Here is a 13,839-nt window from a genome sequence, read left to right on the forward strand (position 1 = left end):
AAGTGGAGGCAACAGAAAAAGCCCAGACTGGTTTGTCTGCTTCTTGAGCTCTCGAAACACATCATTGTTTCCATCAGTACTTTCTGAAAGCAAATAACTAGTTTTACTCTCTTATTTGCTGCGTTCGAACTTCTACCCATACCATCTCGCTAAAATCATTAATAATCTCCATATTGACAAATTCAAAGGGAAACTTTCAGGCTTTACCTTAACTGACTTCTCTAAAGCCTTGACGCTGTCCCTTTCGTGAATGTATGACTGCCTTGCTTTCCGTAACTGTGCTTTCTCCCAGTCTCCTTAAATTTTCTCTATCTGTTCCTTCTTAGTTCCTTCTTCCTCTGCCTGCCCCTTAAATATTGTATTTTCCAGGATCCCATTCCTGGTCGACAGCTTACCTTCCCGCCACACACCCTCTCCGCGGTGTTCTCACCACTTTAAACAGCACCTTCGGCCGACACCACTCAAAATGATAGCTTTTCTCAAAAGTTTCAGGCTCATCCAGCCAACTTCCCACTGAACATTTTCGCCCAGTGTCCCGTGGGTATATTAAACTCAGCATGTCAAAATGGAACTTAACCCTTCTGCTAAAACCTGTGGGGTTGAACACATTTGTTTATTTCTGTTCCCTTATGAAACTTCACTAAAGGGAGAGTGAAAGCCTTTTGAAAAAGTAAAAACCTCATGGCCCAAGAAAATAGGAGACAACAGCTAATGAGGCAAATCAAAGAAAAAAAATTTTTTTGTCAAATGGAAAGAGAATAAATAGTTTACAGAGAAAAAAATCAGAATGTGAAGGAGAAAGAAGCCAGTTCACATTAGAAAACTCCAGAAAGGCTCAAAATTTGTAAATACTAGGTCTTGCAGAAGGTAAGTGTAAAACATGAGGTTGAAAACAGAGACTGGCTGAAAGAGCATGTAGATCCTCAGGTCCCCTCCCCCATCCTGGAGGTGAATAGATTTATTCTGTAGAAAATTTATTCTTTGGGAAATTAAATCAAAGAAACTCTAGACTTGGGCACACCAGGCACAGTCAAAGTTGGCGAAGAGGTATATCGTACTGAAAACTAAGTCTACACACTGAAGCACTCCCAGACCCTTCAACACTCAGCCCTAAGAAAGCTGGCACCAAGGCCTGTACACCTCCACCCTTCCCCTCATGCATAAGATTCTGCTTTGAAATAACATAATCATCTTAGAGAAAGGACTAGACGTACTGATAGTAGGGTCCTCCAGTGAGAAGTCCTGGACCCCACCAATCAACTTCAGGGTGTCAGGGAGCTTCCAAAAAGCAATTTAGTTTCTCACACTTAATATACACATTAAAAATAAATAAATAAATAATTTTTTTTTTTTTTTACATAGACCACGAAAAAACACTGGATATCTGAGGAAAGCCTCTAGCTTGAAAGAAAAATGGAAAGGAACTACTTGGGGAAAGAAAAAAAGAACCTCATAAAAACAGAGCTCCTTCTTAGAACAAAACTCCTTGAAAACAAAAAATGTCTTTAAAAAGATAAGAGAAGACATTTGTTTACTAAACAACAGGTACTCTTTAAAAAAGGACCATTCAAAGAACAAGGACACAGTCTTGAAAATTAAAAATATGATAGTAGATATTTAAAATTTTAATAGAAGGACAGGACAAGAAGTCACAGAAATCTAGAAAATGTAGCTAAACAAAAAAGATTTTAAAAAATAGGAGGAAAAAAGATTAGGAAATTGGTTTTAGAAGACAAACATTTGATTAATTGAAGTTCCAGAAAAAGAGGGCAGATTAAATTTAGGGAAAGAAATAATGCAAACACATTCAGCAGTGCTATAGACAAGATTTTCCAGAGGTTAAAGGGACTACCAACTTCCCAAAGCAAGGAATGCAAAAGAACATTCAAAGAATACGAATGATTTTTATTCAGAAATAAAAAGACTATCATAAACTTGCCAAAGAGAAAGGTAAATAGAAATAGACATAGGTAGGAATGGGAGTAGAGTATGGGGTGCTTTTCTGAAAAATTACATCCAGACGGATACTACAGTTTTGTCAGCAAGTTTGGACAGAAGTCATGATAGTGACATAGAAAACTATTAAGAAAGAGGCAATTATTAACTTCAGGAAGAATATAAAAATGGTACAAGAAAGGGTTGCAATTAGAGTACACTACTTAGCTCAGCAATATTTCCATAAGATAAATATTAGATATTGGTTTAGCCAAAAAAAAAAAAAAAAGAGAGAGAGATTTAATTATTTGGAAAGGATAGAGGTTAGAAAGTTGGGATAGAAGAAAGGTGTGTAAGTGCTAAATTCCCATTTCCTAAGAGGAAGTCAACAGAAGACCTTAAATTGATAAAAAGTATAACTCTAAAACCAAGAAATAGGAGAAAAGGCAGACTACTTAGAAATTTGGAGTTAAATACTAGAAGAAAAGGGTAAAAGAATATGGGGAGGAGGCCTGAGAGATAAAGAAGGGGTGGAGAGGAGTAGAGAAGAGGACTAAATATTTTATTGTGAGAATTTTAATACTACCTGGATTTTTCAACTATGTGTATGTATTATATTGACAAAAATCAAAAGTAATTTTAAAATAACTCAAAACTTAAACATCATCTTCTTCCCTATAGTTGTCCCCACTTCTCTATTTTCTGCTGTGGTTGGAAACACTACCATCTACTCAAGCACTGAAGCTAGAAACTCAGGATTTGTTCTTGTCTTATGTTTCCCTCTTGCTGCCTTTCCAAAGCCAATCAATCACCAATTGAATCTCCTAGATGTTTTTCAAATCCACACTCTTCTTTACAAGCCTATTCCCATGGCCTAAACCAGGTCCTGATCATCCAAAACTCCAATCTAGTTTCTAACTCTGACCTTGACCCCTAGAGTTGGAAAGGGATCTGATGATCTATATGCTCTTATAGACTTTCAACCGTTCCCTCTGTCTTTATTCCTACACCTCATCCTTGTCTTTTGCATTATCCAGTACTTATAATTTTTCAGCCTTTCAGTGATTCTGTAATGTGAATTGATTTGTTTCTTATTTATATTCTGCTTTCCTTCTCTGCAAGCTACTTGTTCCCTTTCCATCTAACAAAACCAAAACAAACGAAGACAAAAAACTTTTTGATCTATCTCCCTCATATGCTCTTGCCTCTCCTATTTTCTTAGGACATGGGATTTTTACTAAAATATACTGAAGTAAACCAAACCAAACCCATTGCCATCAAGTCTATTCCAACTCATAGCAACCCTATAGGCTTGGGTAGAACTGCCTCATGGGTTTCCAAGGAGCGGCTGGTAGATTTGAACTGCTGTCCTTTTGGTTAGCAGCAGTAGCTCTTTACCACTATGCTACCAGGGCTCCATACACTTAAGTACTTATACTATATATTAAATATCATGTTTTTTTTTTTTTTTTAAGTAAAATAGTGTACATATTCTAGCTCTTTGTCAACAGTTGTTTCCTTGGGCAAATCAATTCACTTTTCTATATAGACTTCAGTTCCTTCATTTGTAAAATGGGGGATTAGATGGACTATATAATTCCAAACATACCTCTCCCAGCTTGGAATTTCTAGGATTCTAAAAAGTAGCCAAGGATTATGATAAAACTGAAATAGCTTCTGAGTCACAATAATGATTCATGCAAGCTACCTTGTTAAAGAAAACTGTCCTGGGTGCCAAGAACATATATATTTTATCAGTGTATTTGTAAAGCTAGAAATCTGATACGGGCTACTTTTTGGTCTATTCTACAAAAACAGCTACATTACATATTTTTTGAGCATAGATTAAAAGTAATAATAAAAAACCTATCGGCAAATTCTAAATCAATGACTTCCAGCAAATTTTCCCAAAATTTCCAAAAGTCTCTTTGCAGACACCAAGTTTAAATGTATGTGGACAGTGAGCTGTGGAAAGGGTCTTGATTTCCCATCAAGTGCTGCAGTTGGTCAGTTCAGAGAGTCCCTGTAGAATGACATAAAAGATTCATTCTCCTCCAGTCCAAGTTAATTCTACAAACATCCCAGTACTTCAAGGGGGAGGAAAACCAAAAAACGTTATTTCCATTTGATTTGGTGATTGCTAATAATACTCTTTATCAGGAAATCCAGGCAGAAAATCTTTCATTTTCAGAGTTAGCTACGGCTGCCACTTTCCCCTTGTGTCAAATGTAATCTCCATATCTTGGGTTTCACATATCCCCCAGAATGAGTTTATCTTTATTTAACTTTGTACATTTCTTGCCACTCAGCTTAAGAGTTTATGGGCTTTGCCCCAACCAGGCCTTATCCTACAACCTACCTCAGCACTAAACCATCACATTTTCTGCTTCATTCAACCTTAGAGGCCTCTCCATACTCTTTTCCCCATAAATAGTGTTCTCTTCTTTAACAGGACTCAATTCATTAAGCATTTTCAGGCATATATTAAAGTGCAAGACACTTTTCTAAAGCTCATGGGGGCATTAAAGATGAAGGCTCAACATCTGCCTCCAAGGAACTCTCCTTCTAGAAAAGAACATAGATTTATGCACAAAAACCAGTAACTCCAGGCAGACTTGGGTAAGTGCCATAAGCAACTACAAGGAACTCAGCTCTCTAATTTACTGCAAATACACACTGTGCTTATTAAAGCCTTTATTGGGTAATTCCCCCACTTCCTAACACAAAGCCTGGCACACAAATACTCAATCAGCATTTGGGAAGGCAATGCAGCTCGATGGGAAAAGTATAAGGGATTTAAAGAATGCACACCCTGCTTCAGCAGTGGGTTCTGCCACTTACAGCTCCATACCTTCAGACAAAGTGCTTGCACTCAACAGAGTGGAATCACACTACCTTTCATCATTATGTTGGTGTTGTCAGGTGCCGGGGAGTCCATTTCGACTCATAGAGACCCTATGTGACAGAGTAGAGCTGCTTCATAGGGTTTCCTAGGCTGTGATCTTTACAGAAGCAGATCGTCAGGTCTTTCTCCCTCTGATCCACTGGGTGGGTTAGAACTGTCAAACGTTCAGTTAGCAGTTAAGCACTTAAATATATATATTTAAAATGACAGAGAGATTTATATGTATAAATATTGCAGAGAGATTTAAGACAGTCCCTACCCTCACCTTCTCAGACCTTGGAAAGGTCCCTGGCAACAGAGCAGATGCTAAAAAATCCAATTTCCTTTGCCTTGCCAGCAGGTAATTTATTGTAATAAGATGGATTTTCAGAATTGAATATTTATTTACTCAGCACATAGAGCATGCACTAAAATATTAACTTTGAAAGGGAGGGGGGAGTTTAGTTGCTAAATATTCGGGTACAGGACTTGGTGATTGTGTATCCAGACCAGGTGTCAAACCTGAGTTTTGGCTTGGGAAATATGGTCACCATTAGGATAGGTTGCCATGGTTCCCAGATCATATAGGCTTTGCCTTATAAGACATAGAAAAATCCATTAAGGTAGTAGCTGGCTTCCTGATTTGGAAATGCTTTACATGGATAGAGCACTTCCACTCTAAAAGTAACTGCTAGATACAAAAGGACTTAAGCTTGTCTCTTTCCCTTCCTGCTCCTCATGTTCCCAGTAATGAGAATGGAAAGACTCACTGTTCACCACTAGCACAAGCTTTTTTTTTTTTTTTTAGTTTATGATTGTTATCAAGAAAAATTATGGCTACAATAACGCTGTCGATAGAAGGGTCATTAAAATAGCAACTGATAATTGAACATATTTTTTTCTGTTCCAAGAACCCTATATACTTAAGGTTTTCTTCAAGGTCTTGTTCTTTCCTCCTTCTGTACATCCTCATTCAAACACCCCTTGAGCATGAGTTGCTAGTCCACGTTTGCTCAGTCCTAATATTGCTGTCAGGCGTTTCAGCATCATATTCCCACCCTCTGTTGGCACCTCCACGTGGATACTCAACTGGTCCCTCAAACCTATCAAGTCTGTAATAAGACATCATCGTCCCCCTCAAACTTCCTCCTCCTTCTGACTTAATAGCACTATACCAGTTGAGTATCCATGTGTTGAGTATCCAACAGGGATTAGGAATATGGTGCTAAAATGCCCAACAGCAATGTCAGGAGCACTACACTATACTGGCTGAGAAGTCCTGGTGGCACAGTGGTAAAGAGCTCAGCTGCTAACCAAAAGGTCGGCAGCTCGAATCTACCAGGTGCTCCTCGGAAACCCTCTACTCTGTCCTAGAGGGTCGCTATGAGTCGGAAACAACTCCACAGCAGCATGCTTTTTAAACTGTCTGAGCTCTAAAAGCAAAAGTCCTTAGAGCAAACCAGTCGCAAAGTGCCATCAATCTTCCACCCTTTCCTCTCCCTGCAACCCATTCTATTGACAACCCAGCGCTTACTTCCCTCCTGGACATTTGCAAAGCCTCTGAACTCATCTCTCAGACTTCAGGCCCTCTCCACACCCATTCAGCCTAACATTGATGCTGGGATGAACTTTCTAAAGCACAAGACATTCCCCTACTCAAGTACAGCCAGTGACTACTCACTGCATCCACGATAAACTCCCCTTCACTCATCAAACTCAACGTCTTCCACAATCAGACCTCAACTTCACTTTCCAGACCAAGCTCACATGACCCCTTCACAAATACTATCTTCCAGTCAAATCTAGCCCTTTGCTGTTCCCTAACTTGTTGTTGTTGTTAGGTGCCATTGAGTCATTTCTGACTCATAGTGACCCTATGTACAACAAAACAAAACATTGCCCAGTCCTGCGCCATCCTCACAATCGTTGTTATGCTTGAGCCCGCTGTCACAGCCCGTTGTGTCAACCCATCTCATTGAGGGTCTACCTCTTTTTCTCTGGCACTCTATTTTACCAAGCATGATGTCCTTCTCCAGGGATTGATCTCTCCTAATAACATGTCCAAAGTATGTGAGACACAGTTTCGCCATCCTTGCTTCTAAGGAACATTCTGGTTGTACTTCTTCCAAGACAGATTTGTTCATTCTTTTGGCAGTCCATGGTATACTCAATATTCTTCGCCAACACCACAAATCAAAGGCATTGGTTCTTCTTTCGTCGTCCTTATTCATTGTCCAGCTTTTGCATGCATGTGAGGCTACTGAAAACACCATGGCTTGGGTCAGGCACACCTTAGTCTTCAAGTTGACATCTTTGCTTTTCAACACTTAAAAGAGGTCTTTTGCAGAAGGTTTGCCTAATGCAATGTGTCTTTTGATTTCTTGACTGCTGCTTCCATGGATGTTGATTGTGGATCCAATAAAATGAAATCCTTGACAACTTCAATCTTTTCTCCATTTATCATGATGTTGCTTATTGGTCCAGTCCTGAGAATTTTTGTTTTCTTTATGTTGAGGTATAATCCATACTGAAGGCTGTGGTCTTTGCTCTTCATTAGTAAGTGCTTCAAGTTCTCTTCACTTTCAGCAAGGAAGGTTGTGTCATCTACATATCGCAGGTTGGTAATGAATCTTCCTCCAATCATGATGCCCCGTTCTTCTTCATATAGTCCAGCTTCTCTGATTATTGGCTCAGCATACAGGTTGAATAGATATGGTGAAAGGATACAACCCTGACGCACACCTTTCCTGACATTAAACTACACAGTATCCCCTTGTTCTATTAGAAAGACTGCCTCTTGATCTATGTGCAGGTTCCTCATGAGCACAATTAAGTATTCTGGAATTTCCATCCTTTGCCATGTTATCTATAATTTATTATGATCCACACAGTCAAATTCCTTTGCCTAGTCAATAAAGCACAGGTAAACATCTTTCTGGTATTCTCTGCTTTCAGCCAGGATAATCTGACATTAGCAATGATATCCCTGCTCAGCTCCAACTTATGGCATGAATGAAACATTGCCCAGTCCTGCACTATCTTCATGATCTTTGGTATGTTCGAGTTCAGTTATGGCTATTGTATCAATCCATCTCATTGAGGGTTTCCCTCATTTTTACTGACCCTCTAACTTTACCACACAGGATGTCCTTTTCCAGCAATTGGTATTTCTGGACAATGTGTCCAAAGTAAGTGAGCTGAAGTCTCACTATCTTCGCTTCTAAGTATTCTGGCTGTTCTGGCAATCCAGTTTGCTCAATATTCTTCGCCAACACCACAGTTTAAGTATGTCAATTCTTCTGTCTATCCAACTTCCTCGTGCATATGAGGCAACTGAAAAGGCCGTGGCCTTTTATGGCTTGGTTAAGCATAGTTCCAGGCAAATAAAAAAACAGTAGGCATAAATCAGTATCAGTTGAATGATATCCATATCATTAAAACAACATCAATAGAATCTAGGTGGTACACATGCATTGTAAATTTTTTCAACTTTTCTGCTTGTTTGGAAATTCTTCATAATCAAACATTGGGAAAAAATATTAGCTGAATGAATAAATCTCTTGGGAGATGGGTTGTCTCATCCCAGAGAACAACACGTACAACAAGAGATATAAAGAAGTCTTTTTGAAAGATGTGTAATAGGACAGGGAAAGGAGAGAGAGCTAATCCATGGATGACTAAATAAATAATTTTGCCCGTAAAGAACACAGAGCAACTTAAAGACAGAAACTAACTAGACTCAGAATAGGAAGGAAAGGTTAAGAGATAAGCCTCAGGGTACCAGAAAGATAAGGTGCCAAGAATTTGCTTTTTTAGGCTAATAGACCTATGGTTCTGCTCTCATGCTTTTATTTAAAGCAATAAAAGGAAAATCACATGGCTTTGTGTTTAAGGCTCTACTGGAAATATCTCTGGGAAGAAAGAAATCTTAGTACTGTGGTTTCAGTTCCATTATGCTTAGCAAGCAAAGGTGTTTTAAGAGAAAAATACCTGATCACTATCCCATTACCTGAGTCTATATTGCTTAAATCTGTGATCTTGCTAACATAGCATAAAAGTTCAGGTTCTGTTCATGATTTTTGTCAGAAAAGTACAGTCCTTAGCTTTCTGCCCTCTTCCACCCCTTCCCTCTCCCATGTCAATATAGATATTGAGTCTTTCTTCTACGGGCATCTTTCTAAACATAAGAAGCTACTTTTCCCTGTCTTGGAGGAAGTACAGCTAAAATGCTCCTTAGAAGTTTGGATGGTGGAGTACATCCAGAATGTTCCTTAGAAGTGAGAGGGTGAGACTTTGTCTCGCTTACTTTGGACATGTCATCAGGAAAGACAAATCACTAGAAAAGGACGTTATGTTTGATATAGCAGAGAGTTAGTGAAAGTAAGGGAAACTCTCCATGAGATAGATTGACACAGTGGCTGGAACAATGGGCTCAAACATACCAAAGATTATGAGGATGGCACAAGACTGGGCAATGTTTTGTTCTGTTACACACAAGGTCACCATGAGTTGGAGCACACTAGAAGGCAACTAATAATGTTTCCCTACTTAAGTTCTTTTAAATGTTCCTAACTTAGTCTATGAAAACCTCATATTATTAAACCACTGGGAATGGTAAACTAAAACAACAGTGTTTGATCTTTAAGACAAACTATCCTTTTTATGAAGAATGGGTCATTATCTATTTACTTCAGGCATTTGAGTGTGAATAAATGGGTATCTGATGTTACCTGAGGCAGTAACTATAACTAAGCTTTTCTTCTGTCCCCATTTTAGTACTATGCAGACTAGGGTAATGTTCCCCATTCGACTTTTCCTCTGACAAATCATATGCTTCCCAAAACAAAAATAAACTCGTTAACAAAATACCGTCATGCTGTTTACTTCTGGTTTTCATTCTTTTTCATGGGAAGTGCACTTGTAAACCCAGGAGACTTCTTAACACCCTTCTAAGTCATTCCAACTGCCTGTCGGTCAAAGTCCGCTTATTTCTCAGGCTGTAAAATCAGCCTAGTAGAAACCCACTGTAAATTGGTTTATAAACTTGATTCATATATATTGTGGGGGCCAATTATGCTCCCCCAAAGCAACCAACTCCTATAAAAAATGAATAAAACAGTTTCTGACTAAGAGTACCGACATTACAAAAGAGTTTCCACTGTACTTGGTGACCTACTGGGAGTAAACGTCTAGAAAATTCATCAACTAAAAGGCCTTGACTACTGTACAGACTTTCCCATGCCAACAGAGAGGAGTGGCCTAGGTTTCTAAAGATGTTTCAATTCCTGTTCTGAACAGCTCTCTTAAAAGTTGTTTTTCAACATTCTGCGTCCCATTTTGGAGAGTGGCATCTGAGGTCTTAAACGCTAGCAAGTGGCCATCTAAGATGCAACAACTGGTCTCAGCCCACCTGGAGCAAAGGAGAATGAAGAACACCAAAGGTACAAGGTAAGTATGAGCCCAAGAGTCAGACTGGGCCACATAAAGACTACATCGGCCTGAGACCAGAAGAACTAGATGGTGCCCAGCTACAACCAATGACTGCCATGACAGGGAGCACAACAGAGAATCCGTGGAGCAGGAGAGCAGCGGGATGCAGACCTCAAATTCTAGTAAAAGGACCAAACTTAATGGTCTGACTGAGATGGAGGTTATGGTCCCCAGACCTTCTGTTAGCCCAGGACAGGAACCATTCTCGAAGCCAACTCTCCAGGCAAGGACTGGACTGGACTACAAGACAGAAAATGATACTGGTGAGGAGTGGGCTTCTTGGATCAAGCAGACACATGAGACTATCTGGGCAGCTCCTGTCTGGAGAGGAGATGTGAAGGCCAAGGGGGACACAAGCTGGCTGAATGGACATGGAAACACAGGGTAGGGAAGGAATGTGCTGTCTCATTAGGGGGAGAGCATCTAGGGGTATACAGGAAGGTTTATATAAGGTTTTGTATGAGAGACTGACTTGATGTGTAAACTTTCACTTAAAATAAAATAAAAATAAAAGCTGATTTAAGTAAATACAATGTATTCTTATTGGATGTTTTTTCACCTTTCATCTCTGTTCTCCTTCCACATCAATTCTCTACAGTAGCTATACATTCAAGGGAGAGGAGAAAAGGGAATTACTGACTGCCTCCTTCCCCATTTAGGATGAGGAAATTGAGGCTCAGGAAGACAAGTAATTTCCCTAATGTCGCCCAAGCGGTGGATAGTTGAGCCAGGATTCCAGCCCAGGTTGCCTAGCTCTGAAACCCAAGCACTTTGAACTGGGCCCCACAGCAGGTGCAAGGAAGGTACAGGATTGAGAGGTGACTGCAAATGGGTCTTGGATAATAACCACAATGATTATATGGCCATGAGTTTTAAACATTGTTTTGTTCCATCTTCACCACAGACTTCAATCATTCATAACTTATAAGGAAAACTACCTCTAATTGAGAAGTCAAGCACTGTGATAGGGCACTTTCTATGTTATTTCTATTTTTAATATAATCATCCTGCGTTGCAAAAACAAAACATATTATCATCATCTCCAGTTTTCAGATGGGGAGACTGAGGCTTGGAAATCATTAAGTCCTTTGCCCAAGATCACCAATGAGTAAATGGCATACCAACCAAAGCTCATTTTTTCCCATGAGACCAAGCTCAACTAAAAGGGGCTGGATGATTCCATTTCTCTACCTGTCCCACCAGCTACCCTGCAAGGACCGAATCCACTTTGCAGGGAGCTGCTTCCACCTGTACCCTCTGACCCGGTTTTCTCCTAGTCCTACATTCCAGGAATAATATCTCTCCTAGTGTGCCTTCCTTCCTTGCTCAAGCCAAGTCTCCCCTCAATGGGGTGAGCTCTAACTTAAGGTATTTTTTTCTTCCACTCCTCTACAGCATCCACTGGGGGGAAAAAAAAAAAGCCACACCCGTTGCCGCTGAGTCGATTCTGACTCATAAAGCAAAAATAAAAAAAATCGAACCCTTTGCCATCGAGTCAGCTCCAACTTAGCGACGCCGTAGGACAGAGTAGAACTGTCCCACAGGGTTTCCAAAGAGCAGCTGGTGAATTAGAACTGCGAACCTTTTGGTTAGCAGCCTGAGCTCTTAAGTATTGTGCCACCAGCGGTCCTCCAACTCCTTGTTAGGTTCTGTGGAGTCGATTCTGACGCACAGCGACCCTATAGGACAGAGAAGAACTGCTCCGTATAGGACAGAGTAGAATTGCCCCAGAGGGTTTCCAAAGAGCGGCTGGTGGATTTGAACTGCCAACCTTTATGGTTAGCAGCCGAGCTCTAAACCGCTAGCCACCAAGGCTCTCAAGTACCTTGCAGAGAAAGGAAGAGGATGTGGCCCCTCTCCCCCGCAGCGGGAGCGGTGATGGAAGTGCTCTGCACTTCCCTAAAAAGGCTCCTAAAACAGGAAGCGCTTCCCCCTGGTGGCCTGGACGAAGGAAGCCCACCTCCACTTTGCCAGTCCTTGCAGCAGTTTTGCCCGCCTCGGCTTGTCCCCGGAGCTTTTGGACGTGTGCCCTTGTGCCAAGTATTCCCAGTGCCCTTGTGCCAAGTATCCCCAGTACCCCAACCTGGAAACTCCGAGCCAGCCAAGACCACTGTCCCACTCCCCACTTCCCCACCCCCACGGTGCTTTCTCCCTTCTTCATGCTGAGGGCTCCTGCAGATCACCGGTCCCGCGCTCCCTGCATGCGGGGACAGAGGCGAGGACCGCGCGGCACAACCCTCGGGGCAGGGAGCACATACGCTGGGCAGTCGGCGCTCCTCCTTGCGTCGCGGAGCTCGCAGACCGGAACCGCGCCGGCTGGTCGCTGCCGCAGCTCACAAGTCAGGGAGAAGCGAGGCAGCCTTGTCCTTGTCCCTCCCAGTCACGAGACATATCCCTACTTCCGCTCCCCTCAACCTCTGCCTCCGGGAGTCAGCACTTCCTATCCTGGAAGAACCAGGCGGCTCCAAGGGTCGAATCTTAAAAATTGACAAAGACCAGCTGCAGTGGAACTAGACTTCGTTTTATTTTTATTTTCTCTTCCTCTCCCTTTAAGCTGCTGTCTTAGAATTTCAACACAATATTTTGAAATTATTTCCCCATGCCTATCCCAAAGCTTGTACCTGGAAACCAAGTGATATTTTATTCTCATTGTTTAAGTAAGTCAACAAAAACATTCATTGATTGTCCACATTCCAATCCACTAATATTGAATGTGCGCTGTGTGCCAACGTTCTGCCAAGGACATGCCTGCAATATTGCATTTGAAGAGGAAAAACTGAGATTGAGAGATTAAGTAGCCCATCCAGGATCAGATGCTTGAAAGTGTGTGACCTCAGTACTCCCCAGCATGTTTTCTCCTATTTCAAAATAGGTGACTGAGAGCTTGACAGAACTAAGGCCATGATGAACCTATAAGTTCTCCTTGCTCTGCCTGCCTCCTCCTTCACATACCTCTGTTAATGACTTTGTTTTGACCAAACCTTAATGACTTTGTTGTTTTAAACTGATGCAGTAACCTTTTGTTATGTCCAACCACCCCTGGCCTACAGCCCCCACAGGAAAATCACAGCCCAGGTGTCTGATACGTATCTCTTTAGTCTGATAAAGAGTCTTTAGTCACTATCCTGTATTGCATAACTCCTCCGGCCAGGCCATCTATGTCTACAAAGGCACTTCTAACCTTTGTAAGATTCTTTGTAAGCTCTGATGTGAAATTGCTCTTTGGGACTCCATAGAGACAGGCTGTGTTGCTGCTTGGTCCCGGTGATGTATGCATCTCCTGAATAAACTTTCTCACTCTTTCTGACTTGGAGTATGTTTCATTGGCTTGACTGCTCCAGGGCACCGACACTAATCAGGTAACAAGTGGCAGTAATGCATATTATTATCCACCTCCAAGTGCTGAGCACTGAGCCAGACAATGGGGTGGGGGGTGGGGGGCAGAGGGGAAGAGGAGGCTCAAGAAGTTGAGCTCAGGTGTTAATTTTAAGACTTTGCTATCCCACTGCCCTCGAGTCAATTCCTACTCA

At 41.3% G+C, this 13,839-nt stretch overlaps 1 protein-coding gene across 2 annotated transcripts in view; it reads right to left on the reverse strand.

Annotated features, from left to right (window-relative positions):
* CPVL (carboxypeptidase vitellogenic like) overlaps nt 1–12,688 on the reverse strand; it is a 146,370-nt gene extending 133,682 nt beyond the window's left edge. The window contains exon 1 of one of the 2 annotated variants that reach the window (XM_003407043.4): nt 12,568–12,688. The gene's annotated coding sequence lies outside the window, so the exon portion shown is untranslated. Of the gene's footprint in view, nt 1–395; nt 554–12,567 lie in introns of those variants that run through there. The other variant, XM_023544320.2, reaches the window with a different exon arrangement.
* Between the last annotated feature and the right edge of the window lie 1,151 nt (nt 12,689–13,839).

This window comes from Loxodonta africana, chromosome 8 (assembly GCF_030014295.1).
Source record: "Loxodonta africana isolate mLoxAfr1 chromosome 8, mLoxAfr1.hap2, whole genome shotgun sequence".
Classification (NCBI taxonomy): Eukaryota; Metazoa; Chordata; class Mammalia; order Proboscidea; family Elephantidae; genus Loxodonta; species Loxodonta africana.